An 8,169-nucleotide genomic window follows, 5' to 3' on the forward strand; every position below is an offset into this window, starting at 1 on the left:
GAGGACTGAAATGTCATAACAAGTGGTTCCAAACCACTAAAATGATGCAAGGATGGCATGCTAGAGGGGTCAATGCTTAAGGCATACAAGAGAGGTTACATGGTAGCTATACGAAGCAAAGCATGGACAACCCAAATGACCAAAAACAGACATTTAGCATGCTAAAACAAGCATAAATGCTTCACAAAGCTAAGCCAAAAGCATGCTAGAAACAAGGCTCAAAGCACAAGGCATGTTAAGGCAATTCATGGCATTACAGGACATGTATGCTAAGCAAGCATGGTGTACCTAAACCAACTCACAAAAATGCTATATCATGGCAAGATAGTCATAAAAAACAGTTAAGGCATGGCCAACATACACTTAAACAAGGTGCTCACTAATGAGGCTTAAATGGCCATTATTGAAGACAACAAGGAGAGGGGGTGGCCCTCTCCTTCTTAGGAACTTAAACCACCATCCTCACCACTGAAATCTTGAGGGATTTCAGTGGTGAGGAGGCCCAAACAAGGTGGTCCCGAAGCTCACGAAAATAGCACAAAAATAGGGCCTAACAAGGCCTATGAGGGGTCAAACAATCCCAAAGCTCAAAGGAATCTTAAACAACTATTTTAAGCAAGTAAAAACAAGACTTTTATATGTTATATACTAAGCTCGAAAATAGGTGCAAGGTAGGCAAAAGGGCTAAGCAAGAATGGGGAACAAAAGGAGTAAGTTCTTTCCCTTGTTGACCCTCTTCAAGAATGATACTCCAGCAGCTTCTTTAAGCTCAAAACCACCCAAAAACACCAATAACAGCCTTCTGGTCCCTCAGCAACCAAGAGAAGGTGCAGGACTAGGTGTTTGTGTGCAATAGTAAGACTAAACACACACACAAGGCAAAAAGAGAGATATAGAGATGGAATAGATACAAACTCAAACTCTAATCTCAGAGCTCCTCTGAAAATTTTTGTCCCCCAATGGAGGGAGAAGAGGCTCCCTCTTATAGACCATCCCTCTTGTAAAGCTTTCCAAACAAGCTAGTCAAGAGGGAGATCCCTCCATATACGTGTATGGAGGGGAGCAAAGTGTATGCCAGCTAGCACAGCTGGCATAAAAAAATCAGCAAAAGCAGATGCACAGTGGTCGGCCGGCCAAAAATGCAATTTGACCAAAATAGATGGCCGGTCGACCATCCAGAGTGCCGGTCGGCCAAACATTTGGCCGATGGCAACAAAACACAGCCGGTGGCCTCAAGCCATGGCCGGTGGAGTGTGGGGATGGCCAACAAGCCATTTCCTACCCTCCAAAGCAAAAACACAAGTGTTTGGTGCAAACCCAAACACAAAACAGTCGAGTCCAGAGATCCTGAGGCAAGGCGCGTAGCCGAGACCTCCGGGAACTCAAGACGAACACAAACAAGGATGATCACCGAGTGTTCAAGCGGTGACGTCCAAGTCTTGAGGACGGTAAAAAATGGGGTGTCTACACACAGGATTTGAAAATACTTGTATGCCATTTCCTTGTGTCAGCCCAGACCCACCAATGTGCATGGTTTTCCTGGTAGGCAAAGGTGTGCTCTGACTTATTAGTGGTCTAAGAGGAGCTTCGTACCATGATTGAGGCATAGGTGATGGTCTCTCATGATTTTGATTATTAGTTTGACCACTAGTTTGTTTATTATTTTCTCCGTTACTTTGCATGTTTATCTCGAGCCAATCCTTGCTAAAGTATATTTATGTTCTCTTCAGCCTGTCTTATGATAAGTGGTTGATAAGAGCTCATTCGATCCAAAAAGGATGTTGCCTATCTTTCCATTATATACATTAATTGCTATCCCATAACATCAACCAATCCTCCCTATGGATTCATTGGTTGGGTAAATAGAACAATGGAATGTCCAGTTTCATAGCCCAGTCCAATATTTTGGTGTGTTGCATATCCTGAAGTGCTGGTCTCTTCGACCACTTGTGTAAGATCACTTGAAGCAGGCACATCCATATGATGTGATACTACATTATCCTCTGGGTTTTGTGTGTCTAAATCTCATTCTACACCTTCTTCAAGGCCCTCATTTTCTCTTTGTTTCCTACATTTAGCCATTATAAGAAGTCCCACTAGGCGTGCCAAAAATATATGTTGACTTTTTTCCCTTTCGAAGGTTAGAAATGTAATTAAATGTGAAGCCCCTAAAATATGTATTCACTTTAAAGACCCTAATGTTTGAATTATTTTCTTAAAGCCCCTCGGTTATTTGAATTATTTCAGATCTTGTCGGTTAGCATTTTATTTTATATTTTTTAACAAAACAGGAATTTTTCTACCCAGATTAGGTTCCCTAACCTAATTTAATTTAATTCTACATGAGTAAGGTTCCAACACATGTATTTAACTCCAAGCCCTCACTCTTTATTTAAATTGAAAATTTACCCCAAAGACTAGTATTTGTACCTTTGTACCATGAGTACCATCCATCAAGATATATATATATATATATATGTATACACCTTGAGGAGTGTGTCCTAGAGCCTAAAATTGATAAATAAATAAAAAATAGCCCTTTCACCCTTCCCTAGGGCCGGCCATTCTAGGAGGAAGTGAGGATACAATTTTCTAAGTCTATCATCATGAAAATCTAGAAACTCACAAACCTAGTACCCTAGACCTAGGATGCTAATTCCAAAACTAGTTTCATTACAGCTAAATGTTGCCTAAACCTATGAGTAAGCCTTCCAAATCATCTCTATTCCTTTAAAACTTCAAACAAATCCTAACATTTCTATCCATTTCCAACTAATGGGCTTTTAGGACATTTTACATCAAAAATTGTCTATATATACCAACACCCCCCTAGCTTGGCAAGCACAAATAACACACTCACACACACTTTCAGCTAGAGAGAGGGAGGAGAGAAAGAAAGAGAAGTCTAGAGAAGAAGAGGGAGGAAGAAGAGAGCCTTCTTGTGCAAAGCTTAGTAGGTAAGCCACAAACACAACCTTCTCTTTCATTTTCCTTTTTTTCAATACATGTTTCTAAGGGTTCTAAATAATGTTTTCAGATCTGTTATTAATGAGTTCTTATGTTAAAAATGCTAAGGGTTGAGTATTGATTCCATCTCTCTTGTATTTTTCCCGTTTTGGCACAAAACCATCTTTTTTTTATACCAATCTCTCAACTTTCCAAGGGCACTCTTTCAAGAAAATTTTCTGAGTTAAATATATGTTAGTTAGCATGTTTTCTTCACAAAAGAAATGAAAACTTTCCCTTGGTGGAACCCTTTTCTCATAAAACTTCTTGTTTTGGGCATGGTACCTTAGAATCTGTTTTTTGCAGCCCACTTCCAAAAATTCCAGAAAAATGTATAAAATTATTCTAGACCTCTATTTTATGTCAAAATCTTCCTTGAGGAGTTATCTTTCAACTAAAATTGGTTTCATCGAAAAACATTAAGCGGTTTGCAAGAAAATCAAATTTTCGTAACGGTCGACAGATCTGGACAGAATCTGGATAGCGCTGGAATGTTTTCTAAATAACTTGAAATCTAGAAAAGCAATCCCATTTCCGAAATATGTTCTAGAAACTAGATCAAATTCTCTACGAGCCATAGGAAGGCTGAGTCCGGTGGAAGATCTAAAATAGTCCATTCATTTTAATCTTTATGTGATACTAAATCTGGAAATTGTGTTATGTGTGGATGTTTTATACCCTTGAGTTCATAAGATTGCTTATTAGCTTATGATCATATCTTGGCATGATATTATATGTGTTGTGGTTATGTTATTTACCTTTCTCATCTTAAGAATGCATGCTTGTATGGATATTATTGTCTTATAAGTTGGACTAACCTTGATTTAAAACATTTAACTCAACGGGAAACCTAATGGGGTGGGTATTGGGTTTTCGAGCACTTGAGTAATGAAAAGATGAGAATATGTGATATATGGATTGTTGGGATGCATTCCCTATTTGGAAGTTAAAGTCTTGTGCAAATGGTTTCGAGACCCTTGAACGGAGCAGTTGTATTCGGACCCTAGGTGGTTTGGTGTAAGGAGGGATTCGAGCAAGGCCCTATTTTACCGTCTCTTTTGAGGCCCTGCGGTTGGTGCTACGGGGTACATAACCGTTGGTAGGCATCCGAGGTTAGTTCTGCAACAAAACAACAAAAGAGGGGGCATACCGAATAATCAGCGTCCGATTCTTGTGGTTGGGAGGACGAAATCTCTTTGGGGGATTTCTAGTTTGCTAACATCTAACTTAACCCTTTATTTATTTATTTGAGTATCATGCTTTACTACTTGATGTTACAATTGTGATTGTGTATTGGACTGGGAAAAAGGGACGGAGTGTGTGTATGTTTACTAGGCATTCAAAGCTCACGGCGTATCATGCCAGGTGACGAAGAGGAACTCATAGCTGGAGACAACAAGCCTGAAACTTTCGAACACTTTTGGCTATCCTAGAAAAATTAGAAGTTTCTTATTGGATATTTTGTAATGACTCATGTGAAGACTTAAGCTTTCTTTTGGGATGTAATGTAATTGGACCATCTTTTGAATTAAATATATTGTGGTTGTTATGTACTTATATTCTATGTATGAACCTTATCGTTGCTTATGAGACCTTGTGTCAATACCTTTTAAGATCTGTCAAAAGTGTAGTGCGTTGCCTAAGAAAGCCGGACTTAGAAGGGAGGCTATTTTGACTCCTCCGGCGATCTGGGATCTTACTTGGTTGTTGACCATAGGACTCATTAGTGACTCTCCCTTGACTGCAAGCAATAGTGTAGAATCGGGGCGTCGCATTAAACGTGCCAACAAAGATCAATAAGCCTTTACAAAGATAGTTAATGCCAACCAATTAGTCAAATGATTGCTTCGAAGTTCTTTTAGCCTCAATGAAGAGGATTTTTACTGGTAGCTTATTTTAGGAGAAAATTTAGAAGACTAATCCCAAAAGTAAAAGAAAGAAGAAAAACAGTGTTAGAAATCAAATTTCATTAAGTAAACAAAAGTTTACAATTGTACCTTCACATTTTTACAACTTCGAAAGGGGTTACAACAACAAACTATCTTAGAACTACTTCTAGGAAATAGAAATGCAGTGTAGGAAAATATAGGATTAGAAAATAAAAGACTGGAAAGAAAAATGTAAAGTAAATAAACTGGTTTCTGGATATGGTTATGGGCCTTTCACTATTAGCCTTCTCTTCTATTTATAGGCTCTGATGATAACCGTCGAAGTGGCTGATCAAAGTGGGTGATGTCGAAGTGATCTCCATGATCACTGGACATGGCTTTGAACAGTTTGCTTCCACTATATCACTCTTGCGGTTGGGCTTCCCCTCCCGAATTTGAATTTAAATTGTAAACAATCATTTAGCTACGTTACCCTATTCATCTTAACTGTTCCAATGTCTCGCAGATCCATCGCCACTGATACAAGTTGCCATGTGTATGTTGATGACTGGAAGCCTTCACTAATATCCTAAATTACCCCTTATGGACCATGTGTCAGGCTGTGATTAATTTGTACTGTTAGACTTATTTATTTTGATGATTTATTTAATTATGTTTTTAAGTTATTTAGAAGGGAAAAATAGAATTAAAATTTATTTTGATGATTTATTTGAAAGAGAAAAATAGAATCAACATTTATTTTGATGATTTTATGTTTTAATTTATTTGAAAGAGAAAAATAGAATCAAAATTTATTTTGGTCCATTATTTCTTACCTAAAACTTTTATCCTAAATGTTAGAATTTATTTAATATTTGATTAAATCAGAGGTTCAAACAGCCCAAAACAAAGGTTCAAACAGCCGAGCACAGCAGTAGGCCAAAAGGTTCAAACAGCCCAGCATAGCAGCAGGCCAAAAGGTTCAAGTGGAAGATATTCAAATGAATATAACGGCTATAAACGGTTATAAATTCAAATGAATACAACGGCTATAAACGACTATAAGTTTCATTATATATACCAAAGTCTCTAATGTAAACAAGTTACAAAAAAAATCAAAAAATATTATTTGATCTATAATCACTCACATCTATTCTCTGAAAAAATTCTCTGAGAAGTGTTCTTCAATTTTTGTTTACATCCTATTTCAGAAATTATACACTGAGACATATAGCTTTAAGCCCATCTTTCTTGTGTGAGGTTTACAGAAAAACCAGAGCTTCATTTTTATATCTATTTTTAAGAGATAATTCTTGTAACTTTCTGTGAAAGCAAAAGCACATTCTTTTCAACCTTGTAAGAGTGTAGTACACTTAGTGTTCTTGACTTAGAAAGTCTGTGCAAAATCTGTGGAGGATTAAAAGGTTGCTAGCACCCTGTGAAGGTAGAGTATAGTGGAAAATCTCAAGTGAAGCTTGAGGAGTGAACGTAGGCCGAGTTGAAGTCGAACCACTATAAATTTGTTTGCCTCTCTCTCCCTTATCTCTTTATTTTATTTAAATTGCCATAACTATATTTCACATTTTCACTGTGCTAAAATCATTAGTTGGCGTAGTTGTTAGAACACTTGTTTTAATTATTTTTATTTCATTAACTATATTTATCTATTGTGCTAGTCATAATTTTTATTAGGGTATTATTATTTTTATTTGTAAAAACTTAATTCACCTCCTTCTTAGGTTATCTTTTGGGTAACAATTGGTATCAGAGCCTATACTCTTGTTTTAAATTTAACCATCTGGGAGTTTTGATCCATGGCAACCGTAGCTGAAGCACAAGCCACAAATAGGCCACCATTGTTTGATGGAAACAACTATAGTCATTGGAAGAATAAAATGGCCCTATACTTACAAGCCACTGATTATGCCATGTGAATTATTGTCACTAAAGGTCCAAAAATTCCTACCAAATTAGTAGACAATATTAGTGTATCTAAAACTGAAGATGAATGTGATAAAAGGGATCATAAATTATTGCAAGCCAATGCTAAAGCCAAACTTCCCCTTGTTTGTGGATTAGACTCTAAGGAGTATAATAGAATTTCAAGTTGTGATTCGACAAAAGAAATTTGGGACAAACTTGAGGTAACGTATGAAGGTACAAACCAAGTGAAAGAATCTCGTATTGACATGCTTGTTCATAGTTATGAATTGTTTAAAATGAACTCTGATGAATCTATTTCAAGTATGTTTACTAGATTTATTGAAATTGTAAACTTTTTGAAATCTCTTGGCAAAACTTATACTAACAGTGAGTTGGTGAGAAAAATTCTTAGGTGTTTACCAAAGAATTGGGAAGCAAAGGTCACGGCCATTATAGAAGCTGAAAATCTCTCCACACTTGGATTGAATGAGCTTATGGGTTCCCTTATGACTCATGAGATTACCATGAAAGGACATGAGGATATTGAAAATAAAAAGAAAAGTGGAATTGCATTCAAAGCCTCATCAAATGAAGAAGAACATGAAAACTCCAGTGATGATGAAAGCTATGCCATGTTTAGTAGAAATCTCAAAAAGCACTTCAAGAAAAACAATTATGGACAAAGAAGACCTTTCAAGAAAGAGTACAACAAAGATAACAAGAAAGAGCCTATTATTTGCTATAAGTGCAAAAATCCTGGACATATAAAGATGGATTGTCCAAAATTAAAGAATCATGGAAAAGATTACAAAAGAAACAAAAAGGCCATGGTTGCAGCTTGGGGAGAAAGTGAATATGAAAGCTCAAGTGATGAAATTGAAAATGAAGTAGCCAACTTAAGTCTCATGACTCTTGAAAATGAAGACTCTACTCAAGATGAGGCAACTACTCTTTATGAAGAACTTGAAAGTGCATTTCATGAACTACAAGATGAACTTAGAAAAGTTTGTGTCAAAAATAATGTGTTGAAGAAATCTGTTGCATCTTTATCTATTAATGTAGAAGTATTAAAGAAAGAAAAAAATTGTTTTGAAAAATGATTTTGATACTATCTCTAATGATAAAGCTATTTTAAAAAACAATGATGATGATTTAACAAAAACACTTGAAAATTTTGTAAAAGGTAGAGATAATCTCAACATGCTTCTTGGAAATCAAAGATGTGTTTTTGATAAAGCGGGTATTGGATATGACCCTATTAAGGAACAAAAGAATCTCAATACAATTTTTGAAAAGACACCTCTCATGACACACCCTCATATTACTTGTCATTATTGTAGAAAGAAAGGCCATTATATATCTTATTGTCCAT

This window comes from Camellia sinensis, chromosome 8, assembly GCF_055761805.1.
Source record: "Camellia sinensis isolate YWXY chromosome 8, ASM5576180v1, whole genome shotgun sequence".
Classification (NCBI taxonomy): Eukaryota; Viridiplantae; Streptophyta; class Magnoliopsida; order Ericales; family Theaceae; genus Camellia; species Camellia sinensis.